General features: G+C 44.9%; 13 non-coding genes across 13 annotated transcripts; all 13 read right to left on the bottom strand.

Annotated features, from left to right (window-relative positions):
* Window positions 1–199: 199 nt before the first annotated feature.
* On the bottom strand, window positions 200–271 carry trnae-cuc (transfer RNA glutamic acid (anticodon CUC)). The gene has a single exon. It is a non-coding gene; the product is annotated as a tRNA-Glu (tRNA).
* A 917-nt stretch (window positions 272–1,188) lies between these two features.
* Window positions 1,189–1,261, bottom strand: trnaf-gaa (transfer RNA phenylalanine (anticodon GAA)). Its single transcript has one exon. It is a non-coding gene; the product is annotated as a tRNA-Phe (tRNA).
* Window positions 1,262–3,451: 2,190 nt separating this feature from the next.
* On the bottom strand, window positions 3,452–3,524 carry trnaf-gaa (transfer RNA phenylalanine (anticodon GAA)). The gene has a single exon. It is a non-coding gene; the product is annotated as a tRNA-Phe (tRNA).
* Window positions 3,525–4,726: 1,202 nt separating this feature from the next.
* On the bottom strand, window positions 4,727–4,798 carry trnae-cuc (transfer RNA glutamic acid (anticodon CUC)). Its single transcript has one exon. It is a non-coding gene; the product is annotated as a tRNA-Glu (tRNA).
* Window positions 4,799–5,705: 907 nt separating this feature from the next.
* trnaf-gaa (transfer RNA phenylalanine (anticodon GAA)) lies at window positions 5,706–5,778 on the bottom strand. The gene has a single exon. It is a non-coding gene; the product is annotated as a tRNA-Phe (tRNA).
* Window positions 5,779–6,980: 1,202 nt separating this feature from the next.
* On the bottom strand, window positions 6,981–7,052 carry trnae-cuc (transfer RNA glutamic acid (anticodon CUC)). The gene has a single exon. It is a non-coding gene; the product is annotated as a tRNA-Glu (tRNA).
* Window positions 7,053–7,968: 916 nt separating this feature from the next.
* Window positions 7,969–8,041, bottom strand: trnaf-gaa (transfer RNA phenylalanine (anticodon GAA)). The gene has a single exon. It is a non-coding gene; the product is annotated as a tRNA-Phe (tRNA).
* A 1,202-nt stretch (window positions 8,042–9,243) lies between these two features.
* trnae-cuc (transfer RNA glutamic acid (anticodon CUC)) lies at window positions 9,244–9,315 on the bottom strand. The gene has a single exon. It is a non-coding gene; the product is annotated as a tRNA-Glu (tRNA).
* A 907-nt stretch (window positions 9,316–10,222) lies between these two features.
* trnaf-gaa (transfer RNA phenylalanine (anticodon GAA)) lies at window positions 10,223–10,295 on the bottom strand. The gene has a single exon. It is a non-coding gene; the product is annotated as a tRNA-Phe (tRNA).
* Window positions 10,296–12,485: 2,190 nt separating this feature from the next.
* trnaf-gaa (transfer RNA phenylalanine (anticodon GAA)) lies at window positions 12,486–12,558 on the bottom strand. Its single transcript has one exon. It is a non-coding gene; the product is annotated as a tRNA-Phe (tRNA).
* Window positions 12,559–13,760: 1,202 nt separating this feature from the next.
* Window positions 13,761–13,832, bottom strand: trnae-cuc (transfer RNA glutamic acid (anticodon CUC)). Its single transcript has one exon. It is a non-coding gene; the product is annotated as a tRNA-Glu (tRNA).
* A 907-nt stretch (window positions 13,833–14,739) lies between these two features.
* On the bottom strand, window positions 14,740–14,812 carry trnaf-gaa (transfer RNA phenylalanine (anticodon GAA)). Its single transcript has one exon. It is a non-coding gene; the product is annotated as a tRNA-Phe (tRNA).
* Window positions 14,813–16,014: 1,202 nt separating this feature from the next.
* Window positions 16,015–16,086, bottom strand: trnae-cuc (transfer RNA glutamic acid (anticodon CUC)). Its single transcript has one exon. It is a non-coding gene; the product is annotated as a tRNA-Glu (tRNA).
* Between the last annotated feature and the right edge of the window lie 138 nt (window positions 16,087–16,224).

The raw sequence follows: 16,224 nt of genomic DNA, 5'->3' as shown, positions 1-16,224 counted from the left end.
ATGATTGGCAAAATTTATGTTGTCTATCAGCAATTGGAGTTCCACTTGTTGAGCGAGATCTTGTCATTTGGTGCAGATTTTAAAACAGAAGTGTCTGTTGTATCACGACACGCTGCTGATGGTTGGGGCAACAACAGCGAGGTGAGCTGCAAGCTTGTTCAGGAACAGCATTGCATTTCGAAGCACCGCAAATACAATGTTCCCTGACCAGTAATCGAACCCGGGCCGCGGCGGTGAGAGCGCCGAATCCTAACCACTAGACCACCAGGGAAGCTGCTGCAAACGTCTGTGCCAGCAAGCAGACCAACCCAGTCTTTCCTCCTTGCTGTTTCGAAATTCTCATCACATTCGCGCCAGGGAAAACTGTTCGCAGCAAATGGCAGTTTTTGTGGAGAACACCAAAGACATGTCTGCGCAATCACAGCGTTAAGTGCGGCTAGGCTACCACTGAAATCCATTTCATTCTCTCCTTTTTCCGGGAATTTTCACTCTCGGTACCGTGTGAACATTTCATTTGGTGCTTTTGTCCTGAACTGCAGCCTTTTGCCCATCTCCGGGCGACAGAACCGTTCTGTCTGTCTGTTCTGCTTATAACCATTGACGGGAACAGGTCTCCAGTTCAGCGGTTATCAGCAAAGCAAGAAACACGTATAAACAGAAGGTTGTGCTCTGCACACCGTCGGCAAAGAAGCAATGGCTGTTATTCCAAATAATTCCCATCCCTTGGAATTCCGTGTGGATTTGTTTCTTTATGAAGATTTGATTGTAAAAGTTACTAAAAACCGAATAAAAATTATGAAAAATTGGGATGGCCCATATGGGGATCGGGCCCGCGCTCTTGGCTTTATTAATACCACGCTCTAAACGACCGATTTAACCGGCAACAAAATGCCCCAGGGCTGCGTGAAAGCCCAGCCTGAGATGATTTTGTATCCGGCACACACTGGGTGATAGATTTACTGCATAAGAATTGAACACATCGCATCGCTTAAACATTGTTCACTCTTCATGTACAAAACTGGGCAGAGTATAAATAGAAATTAACAGAAAAAGAGCGCTGAATCGAAAAAAAAATCACGTCGAAAATTAGTATCAGGCAACCGCTGAACAGCCCATCCCTCAAGCACTGTCTCGATATCAAACCAGCTTCTCCCCTTAAAATGAAGGAGACGCAAAATCATCAGATATTGCCGAAACCCGGGATTGAACCAGGGACCTTTAGATCTTCAGTCTAACGCTCTCCCAACTGAGCTATTTCGGCCCGACAGAAAACGAAGCAAAACTTTCTCACACCTTTTTGAAAGAATACTTAAACCCTGGAAGGAATTGCCCCGCACACTCAGTCCTCATTTCGGGGCAATGAGCTCCGGATGTGTTCATGTAATGTGTAATGATATTGAAAATCTTAATGCTCATGTTAACGTATCAATGCCCACGATCCAGGCACTCTCTGATTCCGGTATTGTGCACGTTGCTAAGTTGAAAATTTGCATTTTTCCGCACTGGCAATGAATTGACTGATAGCCGGGCTGTGATCAGCTCGGTTTGTTAGGGTGATGCCGCGCATGAACGTACATGGAAGAATAATGATCATTGTGATTGTTCTCACACTGCACTTAAATGTTGGCAAACCGTACAGTGTCAAACAGCAATTGTCGTTCCATATGTACAATTAATGTTCTGCTGAAATGTTCATAAAGACGCAAAGATTGCACACCAGGCTAGATCTCACAGTGCTGAAGACACAGTGAAATATACTGGAGAGTTTAGAACTATTTCAGAACATAATATGTCAGCAAAATTCCATGTTCTGTTCTCGGCACTGATGGGTTGTGAAAGGGAGACGGGCCGAAGTCCTATTCAGCCGCACTGACCCCGAGCCAAGGTGAAATTAAAGCAGGTTCAGTCCTTAGCATTGATATGATGAAGAGAGATAAGAGTAGCGAATCAACGTTAGTGATGGTGAATCTCGGTTAGATCAAAAACTCCATGAATACTCTGCCGGGAAATTCAGATCTTGGAAATCGCCTGTGAACGCTAAACATTGATATGCAGTGAGCCAATGTTCAATATAGAAGGGGCCCAGGCCAAATGAATGCTCAAGGATAAGTGATCAGTGCCCATGGTCCAGGCATTCCCAGATTCCAGTCATGCACACGTTGCGAATTTTAAAATGCTGAATATTTCCACAGTGGCAATGCATTGATTGATGATAAGCCCGAGTGCTGTGGCGCAAATTGGTACCTGGAAGACTAAAGATAGCCATGATTGGCAAAATTTATGTTGTCTATCAGCAATTGGAGTTCCACTTGTTGAGCGAGATCTTGTCATTTGGTGCAGATTTTAAAACAGAAGTGTCTGTTGTATCACGACACGCTGCTGATGGTTGGGGCGACAACAGCGAGGTGAGCTGCAAGCTTGTTCAGGAACAGCATTGCATTTCGAAGCACCGCAAATACAATGTTCCCTGACCGGTAATCGAACCCGTTCCGCGGCGGTGAGAGCGCCGAATCCTAACCACTAGACCACCAGGGAAGCTGCTGCAAACGTCTGTGCCAGCAAGCAGACCAACCCAGTCTTTCCTCCTTGCTGTTTCGAAATTCTCATCACATTCGCGCCAGGGAAAACTGTTCGCAGCAAATGGCAGTTTTTGTGGAGAACACCAAAGACATGTCTGCGCAATCACAGCGTTAAGTGCGGCTAGGCTACCACTGAAATCCATTTCATTCTCTCCTTTTTCCGGGAATTTTCACTCTCGGTACCGTGTGAACATTTCATTTGGTGCTTTTGTCCTGAACTGCAGCCTTTTGCCCATCTCCGGGCGACAGAAGTGTTCTGTCTGTCTGTTCTGCTTATAACCATTGACGGGAACAGGTCTCCAGTTCAGCGGTTATCAGCAAAGCAAGAAACACGTATAAACAGAAGGTTGTGCTCTGCACACCGTCGGCAAAGAAGCAATGGCTGTTATTCCAAATAATTCCCATCCCTTGGAATTCCGTGTGGATTTGTTTCTTTATGAAGATTTGATTGTAAAAGTTACTAAAAACCGAATAAAAATTATGAAAAATTGGGATGGCCCATATGGGGATCGGGCCCGCGCTCTTGGCTTTATTAATACCACGCTCTAAACGACCGATTTAACCGGCAACAAAATGCCTCAGGGCTGCGTGAAAGCCCAGCCTGAGATGATTTTGTATCCGGCACACACTGGGTGATAGATTTACTGCATAAGAATTGAACACATCGCATCGCTTAAACATTGTTCACTCTTCATGTACAAAACTGGGCAGAGTATAAATAGAAATTAACAGAAAAAGAGCGCTGAATCTAAAAAAAATCACGTCGAAAATTAGTATCAGGCAACCGCTGAACAGCCCATCCCTCAAGCACTGTCTCGATATCAAACCAGCTTCTCCCCTTAAAATGAAGGAGACGCAAAATCATCAGATATTGCCGAAACCCGGGATTGAACCAGGGACCTTTAGATCTTCAGTCTAACGCTCTCCCAACTGAGCTATTTCGGCCCGACAGAAAACGAAGCAAAACTTTCTCACACCTTTTTGAAAGAATACTTAAACCCTGGAAGGAATTGCCCCGCACACTCAGTCCTCATTTCGGGGCAATGAGCTCCGGATGTGTCCATGTAATGTGTAATGATATTGAAAATCTTAATGCTCATGTTAACGTATCAATGCCCACGATCCAGGCACTCTCTGATTCCGGTATTGTGCACGTTGCTAAGTTGAAAATTTGCATTTTTCCGCACTGGCAATGAATTGACTGATAGCCGGGCTGTGATCAGCTCGGTTTGTTAGGGTGATGCCGCGCATGAACGTACATGGAAGAATAATGATCATTGTGATTGTTCTCACACTGCACTTAAATGTTGGCAAACCGTACAGTGTCAAACAGCAATTGTCGTTCCATATGTACAATTAATGTTCTGCTGAAATGTTCATAAAGACGCAAAGATTGCACACCAGGCTAGATCTCACAGTGCTGAAGACACAGTGAAATATACTGGAGAGTTTAGAACTATTTCAGAACATAACATGTCAGCAAAATTCCCTGTTCTGTTCTCGGCACTGATGGGTTGTGAAAGGGAGACGGGCCGAAGTCCTATTGAGCCGCACTGACCCCGAGCCAAGGTGAAATTAAAGCAGGTTCAGTCCTTAGCATTGATATGATGAAGAGAGATAAGAGTCGCGAATCAACGTTAGTGATGGTGAATCTCGGTTAGATCAAAAACTCCATGAATTCTCTGCCAGGAAATTCAGATCTTGGAAATCGCCTGTGAACGCTAAACATTGAGATGCAGTGAGCCAATGTTCAATATAGAAGGGGCCCAGGCCAAATGAATGCTCAAGGATAAGTTATCAGTGCCCATGGTCCAGGCATTCCCAGATTCCAGTCATGCACACGTTGCGAATTTTAAAATGCTGAATATTTCCACAGTGGCAATGCATTGATTGATGATAAGCCCGAGTGCTGTGGCTCAAATAGGTACCTGGACGACTAAAGATAGCCATGATTGGCAAAATTTACGTTGTCTATCAGCAATTGGAGTTCCACTTGTGGAGCGAGATCTTGTCATTTGGTGCAGATTTTAAAACAGAAGTGTCTGTTGTATCACGACACGCTGCTGATGGTTGGGGCAACAACAGCGAGGTGAGCTGCAAGCTTGTTCAGGAACAGCATTGCATTTCGAAGCACCGCAAATACAATGTTCCCTGACCGGGAATCGAACCCGGGCCGCGGCGGTGAGAGCGCCGAATCCTAACCACTAGACCACCAGGGAAGCTGCTGCAAACGTCTGTGCCAGCAAGCAGACCAACCCAGTCTTTCCTCCTTGCTGTTTCGAAATTCTCATCACATTCGCGCCAGGGAAAACTGTTCGCAGCAAATGGCAGTTTTTGTGGAGAAGAACAAAGACATGTCCGCGCAATCACAGCGTTAAGTGCGGCTAGGCATCGACTGAAATCCATTTCATTCTCTCCTTATTCCTGGAATTTTCACTCTCGGTACCGTGTGAACATTTCATTTGGTGTTTTTGTCCTGAACTGCAGCCTTTTGCCCAACTCCGGGCGACAGAACCGTTCTGTCTGTCTGTTCTGCTTTTATCCATTGACGGGAACAGGTCTCCAGTTCATCGGTTATCAGCAAAGCAAGAAACACGTTATAAATAGAAAGACACCGTCGGCAAAGAAGCAATGGCTGTTATTCCAAATAATTCCCATCCCTTGGAATTCCGTGTGGATTTGTTTCTTTATGAAGATTTGATTGTAAAAGTTACTAAAAACCGAATAAAAATTATGAAAAATTGGGATGGCCCATATGGGGATCGGGCCCGCGCTCTTGGCTTTATTAATACCACGCTCTAAACGACCGATTTAACCGGCAACAAAATGCCCCAGGGCTGCGTGAAAGCCCAGCCTGAGATGATTTTGTATCTGGCACACACTGGGTGATAGAGTTACTGCATAAGAATTGAACACATCGCATCGCTTAAACATTGTTCACTCTTCATGTACAAAACTGGGCAGAGTATAAATAGAAATTAACAGAAAAAGAGCGCTGAATCGAAAAAAAAATCACGTCGAAAATTAGTATCAGGCAACCGCTGAACAGCCCATCCCTCAAGCACTGTCTCGATATCAAACCAGCTTCTCCCCTTAAAATGAAGGAGACGCAAAATCATCAGATATTGCCGAAACCCGGGATTGAACCAGGGACCTTTAGATCTTCAGTCTAACGCTCTCCCAACTGAGCTATTTCGGCCCGACAGAAAACGAAGCAAAACTTTCTCACACCTTTTTGAAAGAATACTTAAACCCTGGAAGGAATTGCCCCGCACACTCAGTCCTCATTTCGGGGCAATGAGCTCCGGATGTGTTCATGTAATGTGTAATGATATTGAAAATCTTAATGCTCATGTTAACGTATCAATGCCCACGATCCAGGCACTCTCTGATTCCGGTACTGTGCACGTTGCTAAGTTGAAAATTTGCATTTTTCCGCACTGGCAATGAATTGACTGATAGCCGGGCTGTGATCAGCTCGGTTTGTTAGGGTGATGCCGCGCATGAACGTACATGGAAGAATAATGATCATTGTGATTGTTCTCACACTGCACTTAAATGTTGGCAAACCGTACAGTGTCAAACAGCAATTGTCGTTCCATATGTACAATTAATGTTCTGCTGAAATGTTCATAAAGACGCAAAGATTGCACACCAGGCTAGATCTCACAGTGCTGAAGACACAGTGAAATATACTGGAGAGTTTAGAACTATTTCAGAACATAACATGTCAGCAAAATTCCATGTTCTGTTCTCGGCACTGATGGGTTGTGAAAGGGAGACGGGCCGAAGTCCTATTCAGCCGCACTGACCCCGAGCCAAGGTGAAATTAAAGCAGGTTCAGTCCTTAGCATTGATATGATGAAGAGAGATAAGAGTAGCGAATCAACGTTAGTGATGGTGAATCTCGGTTAGATCAAAAACTCCATGAATACTCTGCCGGGAAATTCAGATCTTGGAAATCGCCTGTGAACGCTAAACATTGATATGCAGTGAGCCAATGTTCAATATAGAAGGGGCCCAGGCCAAATGAATGCTCAAGGATAAGTGATCAGTGCCCATGGTCCAGGCATTCCCAGATTCCAGTCATGCACACGTTGCGAATTTTAAAATGCTGAATATTTCCACAGTGGCAATGCATTGATTGATGATAAGCCCGAGTGCTGTGGCGCAAATAGGTACCTGGAAGACTAAAGATAGCCATGATTGGCAAAATTTATGTTGTCTATCAGCAATTGGAGTTCCACTTGTTGAGCGAGATCTTGTCATTTGGTGCAGATTTTAAAACAGAAGTGTCTGTTGTATCACGACACGCTGCTGATGGTTGGGGCAACAACAGCGAGGTGAGCTGCAAGCTTGTTCAGGAACAGCATTGCATTTCGAAGCACCGCAAATACAATGTTCCCTGACCGGTAATCGAACCCGGGCCGCGGCGGTGAGAGCGCCGAATCCTAACCACTAGACCACCAGGGAAGCTGCTGCAAACGTCTGTGCCAGCAAGCAGACCAACCCAGTCTTTCCTCCTTGCTGTTTCGAAATTCTCATCACATTCGCGCCAGGGAAAACTGTTCGCAGCAAATGGCAGTTTTTGTCGAGAACACCAAAGACATGTCTGCGCAATCACAGCGTTAAGTGCGGCTAGGCTACCACTGAAATCCATTTCATTCTCTCCTTTTTCCGGGAATTTTCACTCTCGGTACCGTGTGAACATTTCATTTGGTGCTTTTGTCCTGAACTGCAGCCTTTTGCCCATCTCCGGGCGACAGAACCGTTCTGTCTGTCTGTTCTGCTTATAACCATTGACGGGAACAGGTCTCCAGTTCAGCGGTTATCAGCAAAGCAAGAAACACGTATAAACAGAAGGTTGTGCTCTGCACACCGTCGGCAAAGAAGCAATGGCTGTTATTCCAAATAATTCCCATCCCTTGGAATTCCGTGTGGATTTGTTTCTTTATGAAGATTTGATTGTAAAAGTTACTAAAAACCGAATAAAAATTATGAAAAATTGGGATGGCCCATATGGGGATCGGGCCCGCGCTCTTGGCTTTATTAATACCACGCTCTAAACGACCGATTTAACCGGCAACAAAATGCCCCAGGGCTGCGTGAAAGCCCAGCCTGAGATGATTTTGTATCCGGCACACACTGGGTGATAGATTTACTGCATAAGAATTGAACACATCGCATCGCTTAAACATTGTTCACTCTTCATGTACAAAACTGGGCAGAGTATAAATAGAAATTAACAGAAAAAGAGCGCTGAATCTAAAAAAAATCACGTCGAAAATTAGTATCAGGCAACCGCTGAACAGCCCATCCCTCAAGCACTGTCTCGATATCAAACCAGCTTCTCCCCTTAAAATGAAGGAGACGCAAAATCATCAGATATTGCCGAAACCCGGGATTGAACCAGGGACCTTTAGATCTTCAGTCTAACGCTCTCCCAACTGAGCTATTTCGGCCCGACAGAAAACGAAGCAAAACTTTCTCACACCTTTTTGAAAGAATACTTAAACCCTGGAAGGAATTGCCCCGCACACTCAGTCCTCATTTCGGGGCAATGAGCTCCGGATGTGTTCATGTAATGTGTAATGATATTGAAAATCTTAATGCTCATGTTAACGTATCAATGCCCACGATCCAGGCACTCTCTGATTCCGGTATTGTGCACGTTGCTAAGTTGAAAATTTGCATTTTTCCGCACTGGCAATGAATTGACTGATAGCCGGGCTGTGATCAGCTCGGTTTGTTAGGGTGATGCCGCGCATGAACGTACATGGAAGAATAATGATCATTGTGATTGTTCTCACACTGCACTTAAATGTTGGCAAACCGTACAGTGTCAAACAGCAATTGTCGTTCCATATGTACAATTAATGTTCTGCTGAAATGTTCATAAAGACGCAAAGATTGCACACCAGGCTAGATCTCACAGTGCTGAAGACACAGTGAAATATACTGGAGAGTTTAGAACTATTTCAGAACATAACATGTCAGCAAAATTCCCTGTTCTGTTCTCGGCACTGATGGGTTGTGAAAGGGAGACGGGCCGAAGTCCTATTGAGCCGCACTGACCCCGAGCCAAGGTGAAATTAAAGCAGGTTCAGTCCTTAGCATTGATATGATGAAGAGAGATAAGAGTCGCGAATCAACGTTAGTGATGGTGAATCTCGGTTAGATCAAAAACTCCATGAATTCTCTGCCAGGAAATTCAGATCTTGGAAATCGCCTGTGAACGCTAAACATTGAGATGCAGTGAGCCAATGTTCAATATAGAAGGGGCCCAGGCCAAATGAATGCTCAAGGATAAGTTATCAGTGCCCATGGTCCAGGCATTCCCAGATTCCAGTCATGCACACGTTGCGAATTTTAAAATGCTGAATATTTCCACAGTGGCAATGCATTGATTGATGATAAGCCCGAGTGCTGTGGCTCAAATAGGTACCTGGACGACTAAAGATAGCCATGATTGGCAAAATTTACGTTGTCTATCAGCAATTGGAGTTCCACTTGTGGAGCGAGATCTTGTCATTTGGTGCAGATTTTAAAACAGAAGTGTCTGTTGTATCACGACACGCTGCTGATGGTTGGGGCAACAACAGCGAGGTGAGCTGCAAGCTTGTTCAGGAACAGCATTGCATTTCGAAGCACCGCAAATATTATGTTCCCTGACCGGGAATCGAACCCGGGCCGCGGCGGTGAGAGCGCCGAATCCTAACCACTAGACCACCAGGGAAGCTGCTGCAAACGTCTGTGCCAGCAAGCAGACCAACCCAGTCTTTCCTCCTTGCTGTTTCGAAATTCTCATCACATTCGCGCCAGGGAAAACTGTTCGCAGCAAATGGCAGTTTTTGTGGAGAAGACCAAAGACATGTCCGCGCAATCACAGCGTTAAGTGCGGCTAGGCATCGACTGAAATCCATTTCATTCTCTCCTTATTCCTGGAATTTTCACTCTCGGTACCGTGTGAACATTTCATTTGGTGTTTTTGTCCTGAACTGCAGCCTTTTGCCCAACTCCGGGCGACAGAACCGTTCTGTCTGTCTGTTCTGCTTTTATCCATTGACGGGAACAGGTCTCCAGTTCATCGGTTATCAGCAAAGCAAGAAACACGTTATAAATAGAAAGACACCGTCGGCAAAGAAGCAATGGCTGTTATTCCAAATAATTCCCATCCCTTGGAATTCCGTGTGGATTTGTTTCTTTATGAAGATTTGATTGTAAAAGTTACTAAAAACCGAATAAAAATTATGAAAAATTGGGATGGCCCATATGGGGATCGGGCCCGCGCTCTTGGCTTTATTAATACCACGCTCTAAACGACCGATTTAACCGGCAACAAAATGCCCCAGGGCTGCGTGAAAGCCCAGCCTGAGATGATTTTGTATCTGGCACACACTGGGTGATAGAGTTACTGCATAAGAATTGAACACATCGCATCGCTTAAACATTGTTCACTCTTCATGTACAAAACTGGGCAGAGTATAAATAGAAATTAACAGAAAAAGAGCGCTGAATCGAAAAAAAAATCACGTCGAAAATTAGTATCAGGCAACCGCTGAACAGCCCATCCCTCAAGCACTGTCTCGATATCAAACCAGCTTCTCCCCTTAAAATGAAGGAGACGCAAAATCATCAGATATTGCCGAAACCCGGGATTGAACCAGGGACCTTTAGATCTTCAGTCTAACGCTCTCCCAACTGAGCTATTTCGGCCCGACAGAAAACGAAGCAAAACTTTCTCACACCTTTTTGAAAGAATACTTAAACCCTGGAAGGAATTGCCCCGCACACTCAGTCCTCATTTCGGGGCAATGAGCTCCGGATGTGTTCATGTAATGTGTAATGATATTGAAAATCTTAATGCTCATGTTAACGTATCAATGCCCACGATCCAGGCACTCTCTGATTCCGGTATTGTGCACGTTGCTAAGTTGAAAATTTGCATTTTTCCGCACTGGCAATGAATTGACTGATAGCCGGGCTGTGATCAGCTCGGTTTGTTAGGGTGATGCCGCGCATGAACGTACATGGAAGAATAATGATCATTGTGATTGTTCTCACACTGCACTTAAATGTTGGCAAACCGTACAGTGTCAAACAGCAATTGTCGTTCCATATGTACAATTAATGTTCTGCTGAAATGTTCATAAAGACGCAAAGATTGCACACCAGGCTAGATCTCACAGTGCTGAAGACACAGTGAAATATACTGGAGAGTTTAGAACTATTTCAGAACATAACATGTCAGCAAAATTCCATGTTCTGTTCTCGGCACTGATGGGTTGTGAAAGGGAGACGGGCCGAAGTCCTATTCAGCCGCACTGACCCCGAGCCAAGGTGAAATTAAAGCAGGTTCAGTCCTTAGCATTGATATGATGAAGAGAGATAAGAGTAGCGAATCAACGTTAGTGATGGTGAATCTCGGTTAGATCAAAAACTCCATGAATACTCTGCCGGGAAATTCAGATCTTGGAAATCGCCTGTGAACGCTAAACATTGATATGCAGTGAGCCAATGTTCAATATAGAAGGGGCCCAGGCCAAATGAATGCTCAAGGATAAGTGATCAGTGCCCATGGTCCAGGCATTCCCAGATTCCAGTCATGCACACGTTGCGAATTTTAAAATGCTGAATATTTCCACAGTGGCAATGCATTGATTGATGATAAGCCCGAGTGCTGTGGCGCAAATTGGTACCTGGAAGACTAAAGATAGCCATGATTGGCAAAATTTATGTTGTCTATCAGCAATTGGAGTTCCACTTGTTGAGCGAGATCTTGTCATTTGGTGCAGATTTTAAAACAGAAGTGTCTGTTGTATCACGACACGCTGCTGATGGTTGGGGCGACAACAGCGAGGTGAGCTGCAAGCTTGTTCAGGAACAGCATTGCATTTCGAAGCACCGCAAATACAATGTTCCCTGACCGGTAATCGAACCCGTTCCGCGGCGGTGAGAGCGCCGAATCCTAACCACTAGACCACCAGGGAAGCTGCTGCAAACGTCTGTGCCAGCAAGCAGACCAACCCAGTCTTTCCTCCTTGCTGTTTCGAAATTCTCATCACATTCGCGCCAGGGAAAACTGTTCGCAGCAAATGGCAGTTTTTGTGGAGAACACCAAAGACATGTCTGCGCAATCACAGCGTTAAGTGCGGCTAGGCTACCACTGAAATCCATTTCATTCTCTCCTTTTTCCGGGAATTTTCACTCTCGGTACCGTGTGAACATTTCATTTGGTGCTTTTGTCCTGAACTGCAGCCTTTTGCCCATCTCCGGGCGACAGAACCGTTCTGTCTGTCTGTTCTGCTTATAACCATTGACGGGAACAGGTCTCCAGTTCAGCGGTTATCAGCAAAGCAAGAAACACGTATAAACAGAAGGTTGTGCTCTGCACACCGTCGGCAAAGAAGCAATGGCTGTTATTCCAAATAATTCCCATCCCTTGGAATTCCGTGTGGATTTGTTTCTTTATGAAGATTTGATTGTAAAAGTTACTAAAAACCGAATAAAAATTATGAAAAATTGGGATGGCCCATATGGGGATCGGGCCCGCGCTCTTGGCTTTATTAATACCACGCTCTAAACGACCGATTTAACCGGCAACAAAATGCCCCAGGGCTGCGTGAAAGCCCAGCCTGAGATGATTTTGTATCCGGCACACACTGGGTGATAGATTTACTGCATAAGAATTGAACACATCGCATCGCTTAAACATTGTTCACTCTTCATGTACAAAACTGGGCAGAGTATAAATAGAAATTAACAGAAAAAGAGCGCTGAATCTAAAAAAAATCACGTCGAAAATTAGTATCAGGCAACCGCTGAACAGCCCATCCCTCAAGCACTGTCTCGATATCAAACCAGCTTCTCCCCTTAAAATGAAGGAGACGCAAAATCATCAGATATTGCCGAAACCCGGGATTGAACCAGGGACCTTTAGATCTTCAGTCTAACGCTCTCCCAACTGAGCTATTTCGGCCCGACAGAAAACGAAGCAAAACTTTCTCACACCTTTTTGAAAGAATACTTAAACCCTGGAAGGAATTGCCCCGCACACTCAGTCCTCATTTCGGGGCAATGAGCTCCGGATGTGTTCATGTAATGTGTAATGATATTGAAAATCTTAATGCTCATGTTAACGTATCAATGCCCACGATCCAGGCACTCTCTGATTCCGGTATTGTGCACGTTGCTAAGTTGAAAATTTGCATTTTTCCGCACTGGCAATGAATTGACTGATAGCTGGGCTGTGATCAGCTCGGTTTGTTAGGGTGATGCCGCGCATGAACGTACATGGAAGAATAATGATCATTGTGATTGTTCTCACACTGCACTTAAATGTTGGCAAACCGTACAGTGTCAAACAGCAATTGTCGTTCCATATGTACAATTAATGTTCTGCTGAAATGTTCATAAAGACGCAAAGATTGCACACCAGGCTAGATCTCACAGTGCTGAAGACACAGTGAAATATACTGGAGAGTTTAGAACTATTTCAGAACATAACATGTCAGCAAAATTCCCTGTTCTGTTCTCTGCACTGATGGGTTGTGAAAGGGAGACGGGCCGAAGTCCTATTGAGCCGCACTGACCCCGAGCCAAGGTGAAATTAAAGCAGGTTCAGTCCTTAGCATTGATATGATGAAGAGAGATAAGAGTCGCGAATCAACGTTAGTGATGGTGAATCTCGGTTAGATCAAAAACTCCATGAATTCTCTGCCAAGAAATTCAGATCTTGGAAATCGCCTGTGAACGCTAAACATTGAGATGCAGTGAGCCAATGTTCAATATAGAAGGGGCCCAGGCCAAATGAATGCTCAAGGATAAGTTATCAGTGCCCATGGTCCAGGCATTCCCAGATTCCAGTCATGCACACGTTGCGAATTTTAAAATGCTGAATATTTCCACAGTGGCAATGCATTGATTGATGATAAGCCCGAGTGCTGTGGCTCAAATAGGTACCTGGACGACTAAAGATAGCCATGATTGGCAAAATTTACGTTGTCTATCAGCAATTGGAGTTCCACTTGTGGAGCGAGATCTTGTCATTTGGTGCAGATTTTAAAACAGAAGTGTCTGTTGTATCACGACACGCTGCTGATGGTTGGGGCAACAACAGCGAGGTGAGCTGCAAGCTTGTTCAGGAACAGCATTGCATTTCGAAGCACCGCAAATACAATGTTCCCTGACCGGGAATCGAACCCGGGCCGCGGCGGTGAGAGCGCCGAATCCTAACCACTAGACCACCAGGGAAGCTGCTGCAAACGTCTGTGCCAGCAAGCAGACCAACCCAGTCTTTCCTCCTTGCTGTTTCGAAATTCTCATCACATTCGCGCCAGGGAAAACTGTTCGCAGCAAATGGCAGTTTTTGTGGAGAAGAACAAAGACATGTCCGCGCAATCACAGCGTTAAGTGCGGCTAGGCATCGACTGAAATCCATTTCATTCTCTCCTTATTCCTGGAATTTTCACTCTCGGTACCGTGTGAACATTTCATTTGGTGTTTTTGTCCTGAACTGCAGCCTTTTGCCCAACTCCGGGCGACAGAACCGTTCTGTCTGTCTGTTCTGCTTTTATCCATTGACGGGAACAGGTCTCCAGTTCATCGGTTATCAGCAAAGCAAGAAACACGTTATAAATAGAAAGACACCGTCGGCAAAGAAGCAATGGCTGTTATTCCAAATAATTCCCATCCCTTGGAATTCCGTGTGGATTTGTTTCTTTATGAAGATTTGATTGTAAAAGTTACTAAAAACCGAATAAAAATTATGAAAAATTGGGATGGCCCATATGGGGATCGGGCCCGCGCTCTTGGCTTTATTAATACCACGCTCTAAACGACCGATTTAACCGGCAACAAAATGCCCCAGGGCTGCGTGAAAGCCCAGCCTGAGATGATTTTGTATCTGGCACACACTGGGTGATAGAGTTACTGCATAAGAATTGAACACATCGCATCGCTTAAACATTGTTCACTCTTCATGTACAAAACTGGGCAGAGTATAAATAGAAATTAACAGAAAAAGAGCGCTGAATCGAAAAAAAAATCACGTCGAAAATTAGTATCAGGCAACCGCTGAACAGCCCATCCCTCAAGCACTGTCTCGATATCAAACCAGCTTCTCCCCTTAAAATGAAGGAGACGCAAAATCATCAGATATTGCCGAAACCCGGGATTGAACCAGGGACCTTTAGATCTTCAGTCTAACGCTCTCCCAACTGAGCTATTTCGGCCCGACAGAAAACGAAGCAAAACTTTCTCACACCTTTTTGAAAGAATACTTAAACCCTGGAAGGAATTGCCCCGCACACTCAGTCCTCATTTCGGGGCAATGAGCTCCGGATGTGTTCATGTAATGTGTAATGATATTGAAAATCTTAATGCTCATGTTAACGTATCAATGCCCACGATCCAGGCACTCTCTGATTCCGGTACTGTGCACGTTGCTAAGTTGAAAATTTGCATTTTTCCGCACTGGCAATGAATTGACTGATAGCCGGGCTGTGATCAGCTCGGTTTGTTAGGGTGATGCCGCGCATGAACGTACATGGAAGAATAATGATCATTGTGATTGTTCTCACACTGCACTTAAATGTTGGCAAACCGTACAGTGTCAAACAGCAATTGTCGTTCCATATGTACAATTAATGTTCTGCTGAAATGTTCATAAAGACGCAAAGATTGCACACCAGGCTAGATCTCACAGTGCTGAAGACACAGTGAAATATACTGGAGAGTTTAGAACTATTTCAGAACATAACATGTCAGCAAAATTCCATGTTCTGTTCTCGGCACTGATGGGTTGTGAAAGGGAGACGGGCCGAAGTCCTATTCAGCCGCACTGACCCCGAGCCAAGGTGAAATTAAAGCAGGTTCAGTCCTTAGCATTGATATGATGAAGAGAGATAAGAGTAGCGAATCAACGTTAGTGATGGTGAATCTCGGTTAGATCAAAAACTCCATGAATACTCTGCCGGGAAATTCAGATCTTGGAAATCGCCTGTGAACGCTAAACATTGATATGCAGTGAGCCAATGTTCAATATAGAAGGGGCCCAGGCCAAATGAATGCTCAAGGATAAGTGATCAGTGCCCATGGTCCAGGCATTCCCAGATTCCAGTCATGCACACGTTGCGAATTTTAAAATGCTGAATATTTCCACAGTGGCAATGCATTGATTGATGATAAGCCCGAGTGCTGTGGCGCAAATAGGTACCTGGAAGACTAAAGATAGCCATGATTGGCAAAATTTATGTTGTCTATCAGCAATTGGAGTTCCACTTGTTGAGCGAGATCTTGTCATTTGGTGCAGATTTTAAAACAGAAGTGTCTGTTGTATCACGACACGCTGCTGATGGTTGGGGCAACAACAGCGAGGTGAGCTGCAAGCTTGTTCAGGAACAGCATTGCATTTCGAAGCACCGCAAATACAATGTTCCCTGACCGGGAATCGAACCCGGGCCGCGGCGGTGAGAGCGCCGAATCCTAACCACTAGACCACCAGGGAAGCTGCTGCAAACGTCTGTGCCAGCAAGCAGACCAACCCAGTCTTTCCTCCTTGCTGTTTCGAAATTCTCATCACATTCGCGCCAGGGAAAACTGTTCGCAGCAAATGGCAGTTTTTGTGGAGAACACCAAAGACATG

This window comes from Pristiophorus japonicus, chromosome 25, assembly GCF_044704955.1.
Source record: "Pristiophorus japonicus isolate sPriJap1 chromosome 25, sPriJap1.hap1, whole genome shotgun sequence".
NCBI classification, from domain to species: Eukaryota; Metazoa; Chordata; class Chondrichthyes; family Pristiophoridae; genus Pristiophorus; species Pristiophorus japonicus.
This window is presented reverse-complemented; position numbering and strand designations above follow the sequence as displayed.